Source organism: Tursiops truncatus, chromosome 4, assembly GCF_011762595.2.
Source record: "Tursiops truncatus isolate mTurTru1 chromosome 4, mTurTru1.mat.Y, whole genome shotgun sequence".
NCBI lineage: Eukaryota > Metazoa > Chordata > Mammalia > Artiodactyla > Delphinidae > Tursiops > Tursiops truncatus.
The window spans coordinates 94,822,468-94,843,533 of NC_047037.1; positions in this window are offsets into that span (position 1 = coordinate 94,822,468).

The window sequence follows — 21,066 nt, forward strand, 5'->3', positions numbered from 1 at the left end:
TTCTCAGCAGAAACTCTACAAGCCAGAAGTGAGTGGCACGATATATTTAAAGTGATGAAAGGGAAGAACCTACAACCAAGATTACTCTAGCCAGCTAGGATTTCATTCAGTTTTGATGGAGAATTCAAAAGCTTTACAGAAAAGCAAAAGCTAAGAGAATTCAGCACCACTAAACCAGCTCTACAACAAATGCTAAAGGAACTTCTCTAAGTGGGAAACACAAGAGAAGAAAAGGACTGACACAAAGAAAACCACAACAATTAAGAAAATGGTCATAGGAATATACATATTGATATTTACCTTAAATGTGAATGGATTAAATACTCCAACCAAAAGACACAGGCTCGCTGAATGGATACAAAAACAAGACCCATATATATGTTGTCTACAAGAGACCAACTTCACACCTAAGGACACATACAGACTGAAAGTGAGGGGATGGAAAAAGATTTTGATAGCATATCCAAATCAAAAGAAAGCTGGAGTAGCAATACTCATATCAGATAAAATAGACTTTAAAATAAAAATATTACAAGAGAAAAGGAAGGACACTACATAATGAACAAGGGATCAATCCAAGAAGAAGATATAACAATTATAAATATATATGCACCCAACATAGGAGCACCTCAATACATAAGGCAACTGCTAACAGCTATAAAAGAGGAAATCGACAGTAACATAATAGTAGTGGGAGACTTTAACACCTCACTTACACCAATGGACAGATCATCCAGACAGAAAATTAGAGAAACACAAGCTTTAAATGACACAATAGACCACACAGATTTAATTGATATTTATAGGACATTCCATCCAAAAGCAACAGAATACACTTCCTTCTCAAGTGCACATGGAACATTATCCAGGATAGATCACATCTTGGGTCACAAATCAAGACTTCGTAAATTTAAGAAAATTGAAATCATATCAAGTATTTTTTCTGACTGCAACACTATGAGATTAAAATCAATTACATGGAAAAAAATGAAAAAACACAAACACATGGAGTATAAACAATACATTACTAAATAACCAAGAGATCACTGAAGAAATCAAAGTGGAAATCAGAAAATACAAATTACAGACAAATTACAATGAAAAGACGATGATCCAAAACCTATGGGATGTAGCAAAAGCACTTCTAAGAGGGAAGTTTATGGCAATTCATTCCTACCTCAAGAAACAAGAAAAATCTCAAGGAAGCAATCTAAACTTACATCTAAAGGAACTAGAGAAAGAAGAACAAATAAAACCCAAAGTAGTAGAAGGAAAGAAATCATAAAGATCAGAGGAGAAATAAATGAAATACAAACAATAGCAAAGATCAATAAAACTAAAAACTGGTTCTTTGAGAAGATAAACAAAATTCATAAACCTTCAGCCAGACTCATCAAGAAAAAGAGGGAGAGGACTCAAATCAATAAAATTAGAAATGAAAAAGAAGAAGTTACAATGGACATTGCAGAAATACAAAGCATCATAAGAGATTACTACAAGCAACTCTATGCCAGTAAAATGGACAACCTAGAAGAAATGGACAAATTCTTAGAAAGGTATAACCTTCCAGACTGAACCAGGAAGAAATAGAAAATATGAACAGACCAATCACAAGTAATGAAATTGAAACTATGATTAAAAATCTTACAGCAAAGAAAAGTCCAAGACCAGATGGCTTCACAGATGAATTCTATCAAACATTTAGAGAAGAGCTAACACCCATCCTTCTCAAACTCTTCCAAAAAATTGCAGAAGAAGGAACACTCCCAAAGTCATTCTATCAGGCCACCATCACCCTGATACCAAAACCAGACAGAGATACTACAAAAAAAGAAAGTTACAGACCCATATCACTGATGAACATAGATGCAAAAATCCCCAACACAATACTAGCAAACAGAATCCAACAGCACATTAAAAGGATCATACACCATGACCAAGTGAGATTTATCCCAAGGATGCAAGAATTCTACAATATACGCAAATCAATCAGTGTGATACACCATATTAACAAATTGAAAAATAAAAACCATATGATTATCTCAATAGATGCAGAAAAAGCTTTTGACAAAATTCAACACCATTTATGATAAAAACTCTCCAGAAAGTGGGCATAGAAGGAACCTACCTCAACATAATAAGGGCCATATACGATAATCCCACAGCAAACATCATTCTCAATGGTGAAACACTGAAAGCATTTCCTCTAAGATCAGGAACAAGACAAGGATGTCCACTCTCACCACTATTATTCAACATAGTTGTGGAAGTCCTAGGCATGGCAATCAGAGAAGAAAAATAAATAAAAGGAAGAGAAATTGGAAAAGAAGAAGTAAAACTGTCACTGTTTGCAGATGATATGATACTATACATAGAGAATCCTAAAGATGCCACCAGAAAACTACTAGAGCTAATCAATGAATTTGGTAAAGTTGCAGGATACAAAATTAATGCACTTGGGCTCCCCTGGTGGCGCAGTTGTTGAGAGTCCGCCTGCCAATGCAGGGGACATGGGTTTGTGCCCCGGTCCAGGAAGATCCCACATGCTGTGGAGCGGCTGGGCCTGTGAGCCATGGCCGCTGAACCTGCACATCCGGAGCCTGTGCTCTGCGACAGGAGAGGTCACAACAGTGAGAGGCCCATGTACCACAAAAAAAAAAAATTAATTAATTAATGCACAGAAATCTCTTGCATTCCTATACACTAACAATGAAAAATCATAAAGAGAAATTAAGGGAACAATCCCATTCACCATTGCAACAAAAAAGACAAAAATACCTAGGAATAAACCTACCTAAGGAGGTAAAAGACCTGTACTCAACAAGCTATAAGAGACTGATGAAAGAAATCAAAGATGACACAAGTAGATGGAGAGATATACCATGTTCTTGGATTGGAAGAATCAATATTGTGAAAATTACTATACTGCCCAAAGCAATCTACCGATTCAATGAAATCCCTATCAAATTACTAGTGACATTTTTTACAGAACTAGAACAAAAAATCTTAAAATTTGTGTGGAGACACAAAAGACCCCGAATAGCCAAAGCAGTCTTCAGGGAAAAAAACGGAGCTGGAGGAATGAGACTCCCTGACTTCTGACTATACTACAAAGCCACAGTAATCAAGACAATATGGTACTGGCACAAAAACAGAAATATAGATTAATGGAACACAATAGAAAGCCCAGAGATAAACCAACACACCTGTGGTCAATTAATCTATGACAAAGGAAGCAAGGATTTATAATGGAGAAAAGACAGTCTCTTCAATAAGTGGAGCTGGGAAAACTGCACAGCTACATGTAGAAGAATGAAGTTAGAACACTCCCTAACACCATACACAAAAATAAACTCAAAATGGATTAAAAACCTAAATGTAAGACTGGACACTATAAAACTCTTTGAGGAAAACATAGGAAAAACACTCTTTGACATTAATCTCAGCAAGATTTTTTTGACGGACCTCCTAATGTAATGGAAATAAAAACAAAAATAAACAAATGGGACCTAATGAAACTTAAAATCTTTTGCACAACAAAGGAAACTATTAATAAAAAGAAAAGACAACCCTCAGAATGGGAGAAAATATTTGCAAATGAATCAACGGACAAAGGATTAATCTCTAAAATATATAAATAACACATGCAGCTCAATATTGAAAAAACAAATAACCCAATCAGAATATGGGCAGAAGACCTAAATAGACATCTCTCCAAAGAAGACACACAGATGGTCAAGAGGCACATGAAAAGCTGCTCAATGTCACTAATTATTAGAGAAATGCAAATCAAAACTGCACTGAGGTATCACCTCACACCAGTTAGAATGGCCATCACCAGAAAATCTACGAACAAAAAATGCTGGAGAGGGTGTGGAGAAAAGGGAACCCTCTTGCACTGTTGGTGGGAATGTATATTGATACAGCCACTATGGAGAACATTATGGAGGTTCCTTAAGAAACTAAAAATAGAATTACCATATGACCCAGCAATCTCACTACAGGGCATATACCCAGAGAAAACCATAATTCAAAAAGACACATGCACCCCAATGTTCATTGCAGCACTATTTACAATAGCCAGGACATGGAAGCAACCTAAGTGTCCATCGACAGATGAATGGATAAAGAAGATGTGGCACATATATACAATGGAATATTACTCAGCCATAAAAAGGAATGAAATTGGGTCATTTGTAGAGATGTGGATGGATCTAGGGACTGTCATACAGAATGAAGTAAGTCAGAAAGAGAAAAACAAATATCATATATTAACGCATATATGTGGAATCTAGGAAAATGGTACAGATGAACCAGTTTCCAAGGCAGAAATAGAGACATAGATGTAGAGAACAAACGTATGGACACCAAGAGGGGAACGTGAGGGGTAGGGGTGGGGGTGGGGGTGGGGTGAATTGGGAGATTGGGAGTGACATATATACACTAATATATATAAAATAGATAACTAATAAGAAACTGCTGTATAAAAAATAAATAAATAAAATAAAATTTAAATTTTTTTAAAAAAATCTATGTTTCTACCTTAAGAAGCTAGTTTAAAGAAAAAGAAAGAGAAAATAAAATTCAAAGTATCTAGAAGAAAAGAAGTAAAAATAAGAACAGAAAACAAAGCAGAAAATGCAGAATAATAGAAAAAATTAATAAGGTCAAGAGTTTCTTTAAAGATTAATAAAACTGATAAGTCTCTAGCAAGAGAAATTAAGAAAAAGAAAGAAGATAAACTCTCCAAATATTAGAAAAGAAAGAAGGTTCATTATTACAGATCCTACAGATATTAAAAATAAGAATTTAGGGTTTTTTAATAAATTTATTTATTTATATTTATTTTTGGCTGCATTGGGTCTTTGTTGATGTGTGCAGGTTTTCTCTAGTTGTGGCGAGTGGGGGCTACTCTTTGTTGTGGTGCACAGGCTTCTCATTGCAGTGGCTTCTCTTGCTGTGGAGTACAGGCTCTCGGTGCGTGGGCTCAGCAGTTGTGGCACACGGGATTAGTTGCTCCACGGCATGTGGGATCTTCCCAGACCAGGGCTCAAACCCGTGTCCCCTGCATTGGCAGGCAGATTCTTAACGACTGCTCCACTAGGGAAGTCCAACAAGTTGTTATTTTGAACAACATTTTGCCAATATGTATAACAACTTATATGAAATACACACATTTCTTGAAAAACATGTGTTGTGTACATGCCTGACATTAAGTTTTTAATTGTAATGTTAAGTGCCTGACATTAAGCTTTTAATTGCTGAGGCATCCATTTCAAAGATATCCATCACAAATAAACATATTGCCAGCTGTATGACAGAGCAAAATAACTAGATAAGAAACTAGGCTACTCCTACTGATGAAGTTCCCCTTTTATAAAGCCCTAGGTAGCCTAGATAACTGACCACTTTAGTGACCCCTGCATTTCCCTAATTCCCACTCTTATGCTTTAAATTCACCAATAAAGAGTGAACTCACAAAACCCTAGACATCTTACTCTCAGACCCTAATAGAGGCAGATCTCCAGGTTTCCTCTCTCTTTCTCTTTCTCCAAGACCTTGCTGTGTGGCCCTCAGGCATGTTGTGTACCCGCCAGGACCTGTGAGTAATAAATCTTATTCTTAAAAGTTCCCTGATCATTTCTTGCTGAAGTGCATCCTGCAGTCATAATAAGAACCATAAGGGCCAGCCCAACAACATTGGCCCAGCCACAATACTGGTGAGGGTGAGGGGAGTGTTCTGTGAGTGAGGGTAGGGGAGGGTTCTGTAGGGCTGGGTGAGTGCCTCAGGCACTCCCAGCCAAGAACATGACCATCAAGAGGCGGGGAGGACACAATGACATAACTTATCAAAACTGACAAAACAAGGGAATTCATTGGTGGTCCAGTGGTTAGGACTCTGCCCTTCCATTATGGGGGCATGTGTTTGAACCCTGGTTGGGGAATTAAGATCCCACACACCATGTAGTATGGCCAAAAAATAAAAGAGAAATTTTTTAAAAAGCAAAATATTTTTAAACAAATGACAAAACAAATAGAAAATCTGAATAGCCTTATATCTGGGATTTTTTTAATATCAAATTTTTAATTTAAAAACTGCTAGGGCCCAATAGCTTTGATGGTGAATTCTATCAAACATTTAATAAGGAAATAATGCCAATTCTATAAAACTTCTTTCAAAAACTAGAGGAGGGAAGGAACAATTTCCAAGTCATCACATGAAGACAGCATAATTCTAATAAAATAAAACAAGCACTATTTAAGGAGATAAAATTACAGACCAACTTCCCTCAAGAATACAGATTTTTTAAAAAATAATAATGATGATGTTGACCTTTTCTGAGCCTTCTGACTTGAATCAACTAAAGCTTGGACTCTGTCAACCACCCAAGCCCCTTCATGAATATGCATGTTCCCTTAGCTTAAAACTTCTGCAATCTTGCTGTTCAGGGAGACACTGCTTTGGGAAAGATCCCCAGTGTTCTCCTTACTTGCTTCCCTTTGAAACCAAGTAGGACCCTGTGGGGCTCCTGGACATGGAAGCCTTTCTGGGTCCCCTGATTCTTGTTTGTAGGGAATAGGCTTCAGCCTCCATGACCTTCCCTGAGTTCCAAAGGGCAGGTTCAAACATTTGCTAATCAGGGAAGGGTGGGGATGCAGAGACAAGGCAGGAGCAGTCAAAAAACAATAGCGCAGCCTTGAGGCAGTGTCCTGGTTCCACCTCAAGGAATACACATAACAATATCTTTGAGGTCTTCTGCAGAACTAAACCCCCATCAAAATGGACAATGTTAACTACTTGATGAACATTCTTCATTCCAGAGAGAACGTCACAGTTTGATAACATTGAGAACCACAGAAGCTCATCAGAAAACCACCTAAGGACACATTAAAGGAGTGCAGGCCCTGTACACACCCTGATCCTTACTGGCAACCCCACCCTTGAACCATTGCTATAAAATTCCTCACCAAATCCCCCTGGGTTGGGACACACGGTTTTGAGGGCATGAGTCCGCTGTTTCCCCCTTTGCCTGGCAAAACAATAAAGCTATTCTTTTCTACTTCACCCAAAACTCCGTCTCTGAGATTCAATTCAGCACCAGGGCACAGAGGCCGAGTTTTTGGCATCACTTTCTCCCCATCTTTGGCTTTGTTGTGTTTTTTGGCTTGACACCCTCCAAGAGATAAACCAGTTTTCTGGTAACAGTTGCAGAGTTGATCCAAAGCCGCAGTTGTATTTTTATATATTCTAGCAATGAACAACTGGAAAATAATTTTTTCAATCACAAACTACTAAGAGAAATTTAACAAAAGCTATGGGAGACTGCCACCCATAAAAGCTTCAAAATATTTCCAAGAGAAATTAAAGAAGATCAGTCCTAAAGAGATGGAAGGATATACCATACCATGTTCACAGATTAGAAGACTCAATGTTGTTAAAATATCAGTTCTCTTCAAATTGATCTATTGATTCAGTGCAATTGCAATAAAAATTTTGGCATACTTCTTTGTAGGAATTGACAGTATGACACGAAAACTTACATAGATATGCAAAAGACTTAGAATATCTAAAATAATCTTGAAAAAAGCCAGTATTGGAGGACTTACTCTACATAAGACTCACTTTAAAAATAAACTAATCATCTGGCACAAAAACAGACATATAGATCAATGGAACAGAATATGGAGCCCAGAAATTAACCCACTTACAGTCAAGTAATCTACAACAAAGGAAGCAAGAATATACAATGGAGAAAAGACAGTCTCTTCAATAAGTGGTTCTGGGAAAATCAGGCAGCTACATGTAAAAACATAAAATTAGAACATTCTCTAACACCATATACAAAAGTAAACTCAATATGGATTAAAGACCTAGATGTAAGACCGGAAACCATAAAACTCCTAGAGGAAAACATAGGCAGCACACTCTTTGGCATAAATTGTAGTAATATTTTTTTGGATCTTTCTCCTAAAGCAAAGGAAATAAAAGCAAAAATAAACAAATGGGACCTAATTAAACTTAAAAGCTTTTGTACAGCAAAGGAAGCTATAAACAAAACAAAAAAACAACCTACAGAATGGAAGAAAATATTTGCAAATGATGTGACTCACAAGGGATTAATTTCCAAAATATACAAGCAGCTTATACAGCTCAATATAAAAAAAAAACCCAATCAAAAAATGGGCAGAAGATCTAAATAGACAGTTCTCCAAAGAAGACATACAGATGGCCAAAAAGCACATGAAAATATGCTCAGCATCACTAATTATTAGAGAAATGCAAATCAGAACTACAATGAGGTATCACCTCACAGTGGTCAGAATGGCCATCATCGAAAAGTCTACAAATAACAAATGCTGAAGAGGGTGTGGAGAAAAGGGTACCCTTGTACTCTTTACGTGAGAACGTAAATTGATGTTACCACTATGAAAAACAGTATGGAGATTCCTTTAAAAACTAAAAACAGAGCTACCGTATGATCCAGCAATCCCACTCCTGGGCATATATCCAGGAAAGATTAAAACTCTAATTTGAAAAGATACATGTGCCCCAATGTCATAGCAGTACTATTTACAATACCCAAGACATGGAAGCAACCTAAGTGTCCATCGACAAATGAATGGATAAAGAAGATGTGAGATATATATATATATACACAATGGAATATTACTCAGCCATAAAATAGGATGAAATAATGCCATTTTCCAGCAACATGGATGGACCTAGAGATCTTCATACTAAGTGAAGTAAGTCAGACAGAGAAAGACAAATATCATATGATATCACTTATATGTATAATCTAAAAAATGATACAAATGAACTTATTTACAAAACAGAAATAGGTTCACAGACATAGAAAACAAACTTATGGTTAGGAAAAAGGAAACGGAAGGAAGGGATAAATTAGGAACTAGGGATTAACAGATACTCACTACTATAAATAAAATAGATAACCAACAAGGATCTACTGTATAGCACAGGGAACTATATTCAATACCTTGTAATAACCTATAATGGAAAAGAATATGAAAAAGAATATATATATGTATATATATGTGTATTATGTGTGTGTGTGTAACTGTATCACTTTCCTGTATACCTGAAACATTGTAAATCAACTATATTTCAATTTTTAAAAAGACAGTTCACAAAAGAAGATATAGGCATGGCAATAAGCATATGAAAAATGTTTAACTTCATTAGTCATCAGGGAAATGCAAGTTAAAACCCCAGTGATTACCACTATATACCCACTAGAATGGATAAAATGAAAAAGACTCACAATACCAAATATTATCAAGGACATAGAGCAACCAGAACTCTCATATATTACAGGTGTATATGTAACACAGAAAACTGGCAGTTTCTTAAAAAGTTAAACATACATTCACCCTATGACTCAGCAGTTTCATTCCTAGGTATTTATCCAAGAGATATGAAAACTAGGTCCACAAAAACACTTGTACAAAACTGTTTAGAGCAGTTTTATTAATTATAGCCCAAAACTGAAAACAGTTCAGATGTCCAACAGGAAAGTATATAAACAAAATATGATATATTCATACAATAGCATGCTACTCAGTCACAAAAAGGAATAAACTACTAATACACACAACAGCAAGAAAGAATCCCAAAAACACTATGATAAATGAAAAGAAGCTAGACACACACACACCAAAAAACACATAGTATATGCTTCTATTTATATGAATTTCTAGAACAGGCAAATCTAATCTATGGTGATAGAAAGCAGAACAGTAGTCGCTTCTGGGAGTAAGGGTGGACTGAGAAGGGACATAAGGCATTTTCCCGGGGTGATGAAAATACTCTCTATCTTGACAGGGTTGTGGGTTACATAGGTAAATGCGTTTGTCAAATTCTATTGAACCGTATGCTTAATATCAGCAAATTTCATGATATGAAAGTCATACTTCAAACTAAGCTTTGATGTTAGAAGTCAGAGTAGTGGTTAACTTTGGAGAGGAGTAAGGAGTATTTGCTGGAGAGGGGACATGAGAAGGGCTTAGGGCTACTGGTAAAGCTACCAGGTGTGTTTACTTTGTGATAACATTCATCTATATACTTTTTTTTATTGAAGTATAGTTGATTTATAATGTTTCAGGTGCACAGCAAAGTGATTCAGTTATGTATATGTGTATGTATATATATATATATATATATATAAAAATTCTTTTTCAGATTCTTTTCCATTATACTGAATTTAGTTCCCTGTGCTATACAGTAGGTTCTTGTTGTTATTCTATTTATATATAATAGTGTGTATCTATTAATCCCATCTATATACTCTTTTTGTGCATCTTCTCTATGATTGTTATACTACAATAAAGTCTCAACGAAAGCCTCAGCCAACCACGAGGAGTTCTGACACAAGGATTGTCCCACATTGGGGTGAGAGGGTGTTTACATTACAGGCCTTTACACTCAATTATGGGCTGCCCCGGGAAAGCAGAATGCTTGGGGGAGAAGTGACCCTTCAGATGAGGCATTTACCTCAGAGTGGGCTGACATCTGAGGAGTGTTTGCTGCCAGCACTTCCAGCTAACAAGCTGATAAGAATTCACTCCCAAAGTGGGGGAATTTGAGCAACTCATCACAATGTCTGCTATACATTTTATTCCTGGATCTCCTACATGAACTGTTTCAATCAATTATAGAATGAAAAACAAAAAACAAAAAAACAGAAACAGTGCATTAAGAAAATCCCTCAATATTCTGGAAATGTTGTCTGTAGCTCATGAAAAACATTCCCATCAGAAAAAAAAAAAATCTGACTACTGAGTTTTAGGACATTTATTTCAAGAGGGGATTTTGCCTATTTATGTCTATCAAAAATTATGTGTGTCTATGACTCAAACTTCCTCTTACCCTTTTCACTTTTATGCATTCATATTCTCTCAAATCATTTATTCAACAGCAAAATCTATAAATCTAGTTTAATCCCAACAAAAGTTCCATTATAGCTTTCTTTTATGAAACTTCACAAACTAACCTCAAAGTGTTTATGGAAGAGTAAATTTGCAAAAATAACTTTAAAAACTTTAAGATATATAAATGGTGTGGAAAAGCATGCCTTACAAAGTATCAAAGCATAATATAATGTTACAAAACCCAAAGAAGTGTGGCCCTGGCACCAATATAGGCAAATAGATCAGTGGACCAAAGTAGCAATTCCCAATCACTCATGCATATATGAAGTTACATTTTAATAAGTAGTAAAATTAAGGAATATTCCATAAATGTTGTTGGGACAATTGATCTGGCAAATGCATTATTGTCCAATCTTATCAAAAAAAATCAGAAACAGTTCACTTTCACTTAGAATAGATAACAATAGTTTTTAACCAAATACATTTGCCTGGGCCACCTGGGCATCCCTCAGGACATAAGAAAGTGGGAGATAAATTCTACAAATACTCAGGGAGCTGTCATATCAATTAAATTTTTAGGGGCTTAATAGTCTAGAGCATGCTGGACATTTCCTCCAAAGTAAAGGATCAATTATTTTACTTTGTATCTCTCATCAATAAGTACAACACAAAACCAGCTTGTTCGAGTTCTGAAAGGATATCCCATACCTGGGACATTACCCATTTTCTATGGAGTCCAAAGCAGGAAAGAGAAAGCAAGCAGGCCAAGGTTGTGGTGCAAGGGGCCCTGCTTCTTGAATCATATGACCAGTAGTCACTATTGCACTGGAGGTGTAAGGAGTGGGAAAAGATGTTGTGTGGACTTTGTGACAGCACTAGCGAGAGAGCAAGGCCCTACCCCCTGCAGTGGAGAATTGTACATCTTACAAACAACAAATTCTGCTGTTCTACTGAACTATGGTAGAGATGGAGAGCTTGTTCCTGGAACATCAAGTGCACCACTGGCCAGAACTGCTGATCATAAGCTGTCAGACCCACAAAATCATAATAAGGCCCGAGGGCCCAGCAGCAGGCCATCATGAGATGCAAGTGGAACATCTGAGGTTGAGCATGAACAGGGACTGAGGGTTCAAGTAAACTCCATGAGCAGGTAGCTAGATCTGCATGTCATTGTCACCCACCACTATTGCACCAGCTCACACATACAGCCACATAGCAGTTACTTTATAACTAGCTCACCATGATGGTTAATTTATGTGGCAACTTGACTGGACCACAGGGTGCCCAGATATTTGAGCAAATATTATTCTGCGTGTTTCTATGAAGGTGTTTTTGGATGAGATTAACATTTAAATTGGTAGGCTTCTCACCTTCTGAGATGGCCCACACTCTATGGAGTGCATATCTCTCTCAATAAATCTAGTTCTTACCTATCAAAAAAAAATTGGTAGACTGAGTAAAGCAGATTGCCATCCAGAATGTGGGTGGGCCTCATGCAATCAGTTGAAGAGCTGAATAGAACAAAAGGTTGATCCTCCCCTGAATATGAGAATTCTCCTGCCTGATGGCCTTCAAACCGAGACATCCGCTATTCCTGGTTCTACAGCAATTTCTGGCCTCTCAACTCAAAATGGAACATTGGTTCTATATATTTTGGATTTGCCAGCCTCAATAATAGCATGAGCCAATTCCTTATAATAAATTTATGTATATATTTTATACATATATTTATGTATATATACAGGTATACATATACATTATAGATATAGAGATAGAGATGACATAGATATAGACATAGATATAGATATAGATATAGATATAGATCTCCTCTATTGGTTCTATTTCTCTGGTGAATACTGACTAATACTCATGAAGGGAAAAATGATTAAGCTTGGTCCATGGATTGGTCAGCTCAGTATGTGGGTGTAAGCCTAAGTAGACAGTGGCCAAATTATATTCCTATTCAAGGGTGATTCTGAAAGAGAACAGTGAGAGGAAATCCTCCCATTGGGCCAAGCTTTGGGTGGCACATCTGTTTGAGATTAAAAAAAGGGGGTGGGGGGAATGTGGTCACTAGGGAATGTCTTAGTACAACTGATCAAGATTTTGGAAGGAGAAATACTGGAAGACTGGGGTCAAGAAAATCTATAGTAGGAGCATGTGGATGGACATATGGAAATGGATTCAAAGTCTGAAGGTATTGTATTGCATATAATCCCTAAAGAGAATCTATGACAGAAAAAGCACAAAGCACACAAGTAGATAAAATTATTTGATAGTAGACATAACGTCAGCTTCTTCATTGGCCATCCCTTGCATTGGGCACATGGAAAGGTAGCCATGGTGGCAGAAATGGAGGCTATGCATGAGATGAAAACCATGGGCTCCCACTTACCAAAGCTGATCTAGCTATTGCTACTGCCAAGTCTGCTATCTGCCAACAACAGGCCAACCCTAACTTCCTGTTACAGGACTCTCAATGAGACCGTGGTAGTTTGTCTCAAATGTGGCCACCATCAATTCCTTTCTTCCTTTTATGCACATGCCATCCCCACCATCAAGAGGTAGAATGTGTTCCTCCTTTCCCTTGGATCCAGGCTGAGCCTTAGTGACTCATTTACCAATAAAAATACAGACATTCTGGGGAATTCCCTGGTGGTCCAGTGGCTAAGACTCCACACTCCCAAAGCAGGGGGCCTGGGTTCAATCACTGGAACTAGATCCCGCATGCTGCAACTAAGAGTTCGCATGCCGCAACTAAGAGTTCACATGCCACAACTAAAGATCCTGCATGCTGGGCTACCCTGGTGGTGCAGTGGTTAAGAATTCGCCTGCCAATGCAGGAGACATGGGTTCGAGCCCTGGTCTGGGAAGATCCCATATGCCACGGAGCAAATAAGCCCATGCGCCACAACTACTGAGTCTGCGCTCTAGGGCCCACAAGCCACAACTACTGAGCCCACGTGCCACAACTACTGAAGCCCGTGTGCCTAGAGCTCATACTCCACATCAAGAGAAGCCACTGCAATGAGAAGCCTGTGCACCGCAACGAAGAGTATCACCTGCTCGCCACAACTAGAGAAAAGCCCGCATGCAGCAACGAATACCCAATGCAGCAAGAAAGAAAGAAAGAAAGAAAGAAAGAAGGAAAGAAGGAAGGAAGGAAGGAAGGAAGGAAGGAAGGAAGGAAGGAAGGAAGGAAGGAAAGGAAGGAAGGAAGGAAGGAAGGAAGGAAGGAAGGAAGAAAGAAAGAAAGAAAGATCCGGCATGCCACTACTAAGACCCGATGCAGCCAAATAAATATTAAAAAAAAAAATACAGATATTCTGTAACTTTCAAAGCTAAGTTGTAAGAAGCCTTGCAACTGTTACCTAGACCTCTCAGAATGCACCTCTCAGAACGGACCTCTCAGAAACCTCTTTCCTGGAACTCTTGTTTGAGAGATACCAGCTGTCAAATAAGCAGCTTGAGACATCTACCCTGAGATGACCATGCTATGAGAAAACAAGCCAACTATAGAGGCCCTGAACAACGAGATGTCACGGAGAGAGAGAGAGAGGCCAAGGTACACAGAGACTCCAAACATCTGAGGAAAAAGCCTCCTTAGAAGTGAATCCTCTAGCCTCAGACACCCCAGCTACAGCCATGTGGACCAGAGACATACTGGCCAGCTGAGTCCTTCCTGACTTCCTAAACCAGGAAATCATGAGTAAAAGAGAATTGTTACTTTAAGTCACTAAGTTATGGGGTGGTTTATTATACAATAATAAAACCAACCAGCCATTCTCTTCACACCCTCTCCAGCATTTGTTGTTTGTAGATTTTCTGATGATGTCCATTCTAACTGGTATGAGGGAACCCTCTTGCACTGTTGGTGGGAATGTAAATTGATACAGCCACTATGGAGAACAGTATGGAGGTTCCTTAAAAAACTAAAAATAGAACTACCATACGACCCAGCCATCCTGCTACTGGGCATATACCCTGAGAAAACCATAATTCAAAAAGATTCATGTACCACAATGTTCATTACAGTTCTATTTACAATAGCCAGGACAAGGAAGCAACCTAAGTGTTCATCAACAGATGAATGGATAAAGAAGACGTGGCATATATATACAATGGAATATTACTCAGCCATAAAAAGAAACGAAATTGAGTTATTTGTAGTGAGGGGGCTGGACCTAGAGTCTGTCATACAGAGTGAAGTAAGTCAGAAAGAGAAAAACAAATACCATATGCTAACACATATATATGGAATCTAAAAAAAATGGTCATGAAGAACCTAGGGGCAAGACAGGAATAAAGACGCAGACCTACTAGAGAATGGACTTGAGGATATGGGGAGGGGGAAGGGTAAACTGGGACAAAGTGAAAGAGTGGGATGGACATATATACACTACCAAACGGAAAATAGATAGCTAGTGGGAAGCAGCCGCATAGCATAGGGAGATCCGCTTGGCACTTTGTGACCACCTAGAGGGGTGAGATAGGGACGGTGGGAGGGAGGGAGATGCAAGAGGGAAGAGATATGGGCACATATGTATATGCATAGCTGATTCACTTTGATATAAAGCAGAAGCTAACACACTATTGTAAAGCAATTATACTCCAATAAAGATGTTAAAAAAAAAAAGAAGATGTGGTACATATATACAATGGAATATTACTCAACCATAAAAAGGAATGAAATTGGGTCATTTGTAGAGATGTGGATGGATCTAGAGACTGTCATACAGAATGAAGTAAGTCAGAAAGAGAAAAACAAATATCATATATTAACGCATATATGTGGAACCTAGAAAAATGTTACAGATGAACCAGTTTGCAGGGCAGAAATAGAGACACAGATGTAGAGAACAAACGTATGGACACCAAGGCGGGGAAAGTGGCGGGGGGGTGGTGTGATGAATTGGGAGATTGGGAGTGACATATATACACTAATATGTATAAAATGGATAACTAATAAGAACCTGCTGTATAAAAAAATAAAATAAAATTCAAAAAAAAAAAACCAACCGGCCAGTTCGTGGTATTTGACCACATTAGACCCCTTCCACCTTGGAAAAGGTAACAATTCATTCTTACACTAATATGCAAATATTCCAGGTAGGGGTTAGCCTCTTCTATGTGCAGGCCTGAGAGCTTAGAAGGTATTTGACCCACTGTCCCAGCATCCCACATTATATCACCTCATATCACGAGAACAACAACAAAGGAAGTACAGGAGTCAGCACGCAACCGCAGAATCTACTAGCTCATACTATACGAAGGAGAACTCGCTAAAATGACAGATCAGAGGCAATACCTTGCAAGGAGTATTGCACAGGAGTGCCATCCTTTAGAATGTTGTACTTTAAATCGTTGACCTTTAAATGGTTCCTAATAGATCCCTAATAGGTTGAATACATGGGTCCAGGAACTAAGAAGTGGAAGTAGAAGTGGCCCCACTTACCATCACTCCTGGTGACCCACTTAGGGAGATTCTCGAAGTTCTTGGAGAAGCTTCCTGTTGTTGCAACTCAGGGCTTTTCAGAGTTAGAGGAATATCTCCACCAGCAGACACAGGTAAAGTTCCACTGATCTCCATAGTGCCTCTGCCTCCTGAGCCCTTTAGCTTCTCATTCCACGATAACAGCTGTCCATAAGAGGAGTCGTTTGATGTGGGCTGCCCCAGGAAGGGGACATGACTTTGGGCCAGGTAGCTGTCTATGGCAATCCTGAAGAGGACTGGCAGCTAAGGGCTGGATGTTGACAGCATTCCCAGCAGTTAAAGAAATAAGACTTTCTGTCCTGTAGGAGAATCTGAGCAGTGCATCGTACTAGTTCTTATCTATCTCACATTGTATTTGGAGAAGACAATACAGGAGACCTTATATTTTATATGTAGATATTTATACTTGACCTCAATAAAATTTCTGATAGTTGTAAAAGCAAACCCAAGAGGTCTTATTTGAGCCTTCCTTGTAGAGACTGAAAATGTTAGTGAAAAAACAAAGGTTTTCAACTGACCAATGGAGCAGAGTGAAGGGTTCCAGAAACAGGCCCAGGCATATAAAGTCAACTAGTTGACAAAGGTAACCCTGTGATTTAGTAAAGAAAGGATAGTCATTTTAATAAATAGTGCTGGGTAAATTGGATTTTCATCTGAAAGCTAATGCATTTTGATCCCTACCTCACATCATACTAAAAAGTTAACTATAGACAGATTATAGATCTAACTGTAAAGGATAAGTTTTTAGAGGAAAACAAGTTGTTAAACATTTCCCAGCACATTGATATCCTACTCTCCCACCAGGTCACTTTTCACCCTTGAGCCACCCAGCTCCTTCTTCCTCAACTGATGAGCACTGAGAAAATTGACACCGTAAGGCGAAGCTCATAACTTCTGTCAAATAATAAACCTACCTGAATTTATGCCCATATTCTCTATTTTCTCTCTTATTAAAATAAAAGCTCTACCTCTGTCCTATCAAAATAAAAACAAGCAAGTAAAAACAAAAAAAAACTCCACTTTTTTTCTGTGCCTCAGTTTCCTTACCTATAAGCAAGGTAAGACTAATAATAGCTCCTGCTCCATTGTAGGAGTAGGTAGTATTAAATTAGTGATGGTAATAATAGTTAAAATATTGACTGTTTCATGACAAGCATTAAATAAAGTGTTAGTTACTACTCTACCCAGCACATATCCTGAGGAAGTTGACTCTATTTATGATCTCCACTTCCTCACCTCTCATTCACTTTTAAAATCAAATCGCATTGCACCCATGCAAAATCTACTCTAAAGTCTTCCCGTTGCATGCGGAATAAAATTTTAATCCTTTACCATGTAATCTACAAGACCTTTCCCTTGTGGTCCGGCCCCTGGTCATCTCATATTTTCTCTTAATTCTTCCATTCTGTCAATCACTATGCCTTAGATTAAATGACCTTTTTTTTACTTCCTCCAATATTCCAACGTCATTCCTGTCTTTGTAATTGGGGTTTTCTTTTTTATTTGCCTCCCTCCATGAGCCACCATGAAAGTAGACATCATGTCTCTTTTCATATCCATCAATCCCCAAACACCCAGAATAATGTCTGCTGCATAATAAGTACTCAAAAAAAAATGTGTGTGGACATCAAGAATTAGTTAATGAAAAACCCATTCTAACCTGGCTTCCTTCCATATCATGTTTCCAAATCCAGTAGACACGTAGACACATCTCTTCACATGTTATTCTATTTTCTCTGTTATTCCACAATTCACTCCATGAAACTCTCCTCTTTGGCTTTTGTGAGCCCAATGTTTCTTGATTTTTCTCCAACCCCATTGTGTTTTCTCCTGTTAAATATTCTGTGCAGGTTCCTCATCCTCTCTGGATATCTAAATTTTGAGTGTGTCAGGCATGGCTGGAGCCTGGGAATTATCTCTCCCTAGGTGCCCATGTCATCTGTGTCAAACGTGACATGTCGCTTTGGTATGAAGATTGCCGTGAACAAATCAGTTAGAGGGTGGGGAACAGTTCTGGCATTTTTCCATCCCAAATGGAATTTCTAGTTAGACACTTGAATCTTCAGAATAGGTAAGATGATTTCTTCATGTGTGTGATGGAAGACAGGGAAATCCCTTATCAATTCATGGCCTTGCCTTTGGAGTTTTGTGATAATCTCAGGCTCTGGCTGTCTGCCCTTCTAGCCTGAATATTGCTTCTTTTCTCTGCCCAGGCTTGTCGCCCGCTCTTCCCTTAATCTGTCATGCGCCAACTCCCAGCACCTTTGTTCTCACACTACACCCTCTCTGAACCTCCTATTTGTAACATGTATCATGTACTCTCTGCAGGCACACACAGGTGAGGTAGGACAGCAAGGCAATCATGCATGAGAAGAGGAAAAGCAATTAACATCTGTACATTTTATCACATGGCCACAAATCACCTCCCTGAATGGATTTAACTCAACATAATTTCTCTCATTCACCTGCCACTTCTGCATGCTCCCTTCCAGTGTCACTGTACCCTTCCTGCAGAGGTTAGCCAAAGAGACCAGACTTGCCACAGAACCACAATGTCTGAAATCTAAAGAAAGGACCAACAGAGATGAATAAGTACATTCACTTCTTATATTCTCTTTCTGGCCAATCCAAACACTATTTAATCTGTATGAATCAGGGCTGTGTTTTGAAAAGGGCATCACCTTAAAACACAGGAAAGGAATTGAAGGCCATCCTTTCAGAAAAAAATATTTGACTAGATGTTAACAGGCAGAGAACTCTACAGATGTGAGTTTCTCAAACATTTTTGCTTGGTAATAGATGTATTTTTCCCTTTGCCTGATACTGTCCCTTTGTTAGTATAGTCAACAAAAGAAGTGGGGTGGGGGGCAGGGAGAAAGACAAACCTAGTTACTCTTGGTCCAGGTCCTTTCCTGGGCAGATGTATCTGTCAGAATTAGGAAGCTGATCACCAGTGATGGAAGATATGTCTTCACCAGGAGAAGCTGCCAACAGGTTCTTTAGGATTTCTGATTCTAGAAAATAATGGGTGGCAACAAAAAATTATGACCTGAATTATTTTATTTACTAAATAATTCCTGTTCATAATTTATTCCAACTTATTCTGAACTACCTCAGCAGAAAGAAATGTTAAATTATTTGCAAGTTCTGTATGTACCTAGCTTACCTCCTGCAATCAAGGCTATAGTTCAGGAAGCTGCCTTGTTTATTTCCTTTCTCCTACTTTAGCACTAGCACAGGGAGGGATTGTTTTATGGTTTATTTTTCCAGAAGGATAATGCAGGGTCACGCTGTACCAAGTTCCTAAGAGAAAACCAACGTCAATAATACACAGGAGATATAAGCCTCATTACCCCTAGAAACAGGTAAAAAGAACAAGAGACATGGCAATAAACCCCACATTTAAACAAATCTGTGGAAGACGAAAATTGGATGAAGGAGTGGTGACTGGTTTAACTTAGTAAAGGAAGGTGAACTCTAAATACCCATAGTGAGGACAACAAAGAAAGGCAAGTTTATCCACTCCATACGTTGGAATTGCTGGTTTGATAGTCGGTCTCCCCCAACAAATCCACAAGCTCCTCCTCGAGGGCAGGATGGAATCTGTCATCACTCAGGTTTTCATCCCAGAACCTAATAAAATGCTTGGCTGATAATAGGGGCTCAAAAATTATTTGTGCGTAAAAAGAGTGAATATATTAATGTGTTGAAGTATCTACTGGTAGGCCTATTTACTTAATCAGCCTTTAAAATCATGTTCTATGGTCAAGATTTTCCTTAGGGAGCTAGCCTGACATGACAGCTTTATTATTTAGACAGAATTCATGAAACAAACTAGCAAGAGACAACAAAGAGATAGTTTTCTTTTGCTACTATAACAAATGACCAAAAACTTCGTGCCTTAAAACAACATAAATTTATTATCTTTCAATTCTAGGGGTCAGCTGTGTTTGTTTCTGGAAGCTCCTTTTCCTTGACTTTTCCAGTTTCTAGAAGCCACCCACATTCCCTGGTTCACAGCCCCCTTCCTCCATTTTCAAAGCCAGCGACTGTGGGATGAGTCCTTCTCACAGTATGTCTATCTGATCCTTGTTCTATCATCACATCTGTCTCTGACCCAGCTATGAATGTTTCTCAACTTTTAAAGATATGTGTGATTAGATCAGACCTACTTAGATAATCCAGGATCTTTCATGTTAAGATCCTTACCTTAATCACATCTGCAAAGCCCCTTTTCATGTGTAAAGTAATATAACACACAGTTCTCAGATAAAGATATGGACATCTTTGGGGAGCTATTTTTTGCCCACCACAAATGTCTTCCATCCAAGTACCATTGGAGTACTTGGGCAAATGCCCTCAGCACCTCTTAGAAGAGTCTTGCTTCCCTGAAACAAGATCAGTGTCAGCCATGCTCAGCTGGGAAGGAAAATCCCTCCATAAACTAAATCATAAAATACCACCTCAGGGCAAGCCCCCAAATGTCCCCTCTCCTAACAAGACTTGATCTGACTTTAGTCATGTCTCTCACAGGGATCACCTGACTGACTACGTACATCAGGCTATATCAAGCTGACCCATTTTTCTTTTTCAGAGAGACAAAGATACTAACCATGCAGAACCATGCATCTACTAAAATATGTTGAAGACTGAAAAGGAAAAAATGTAAATTAGCCCTCAGA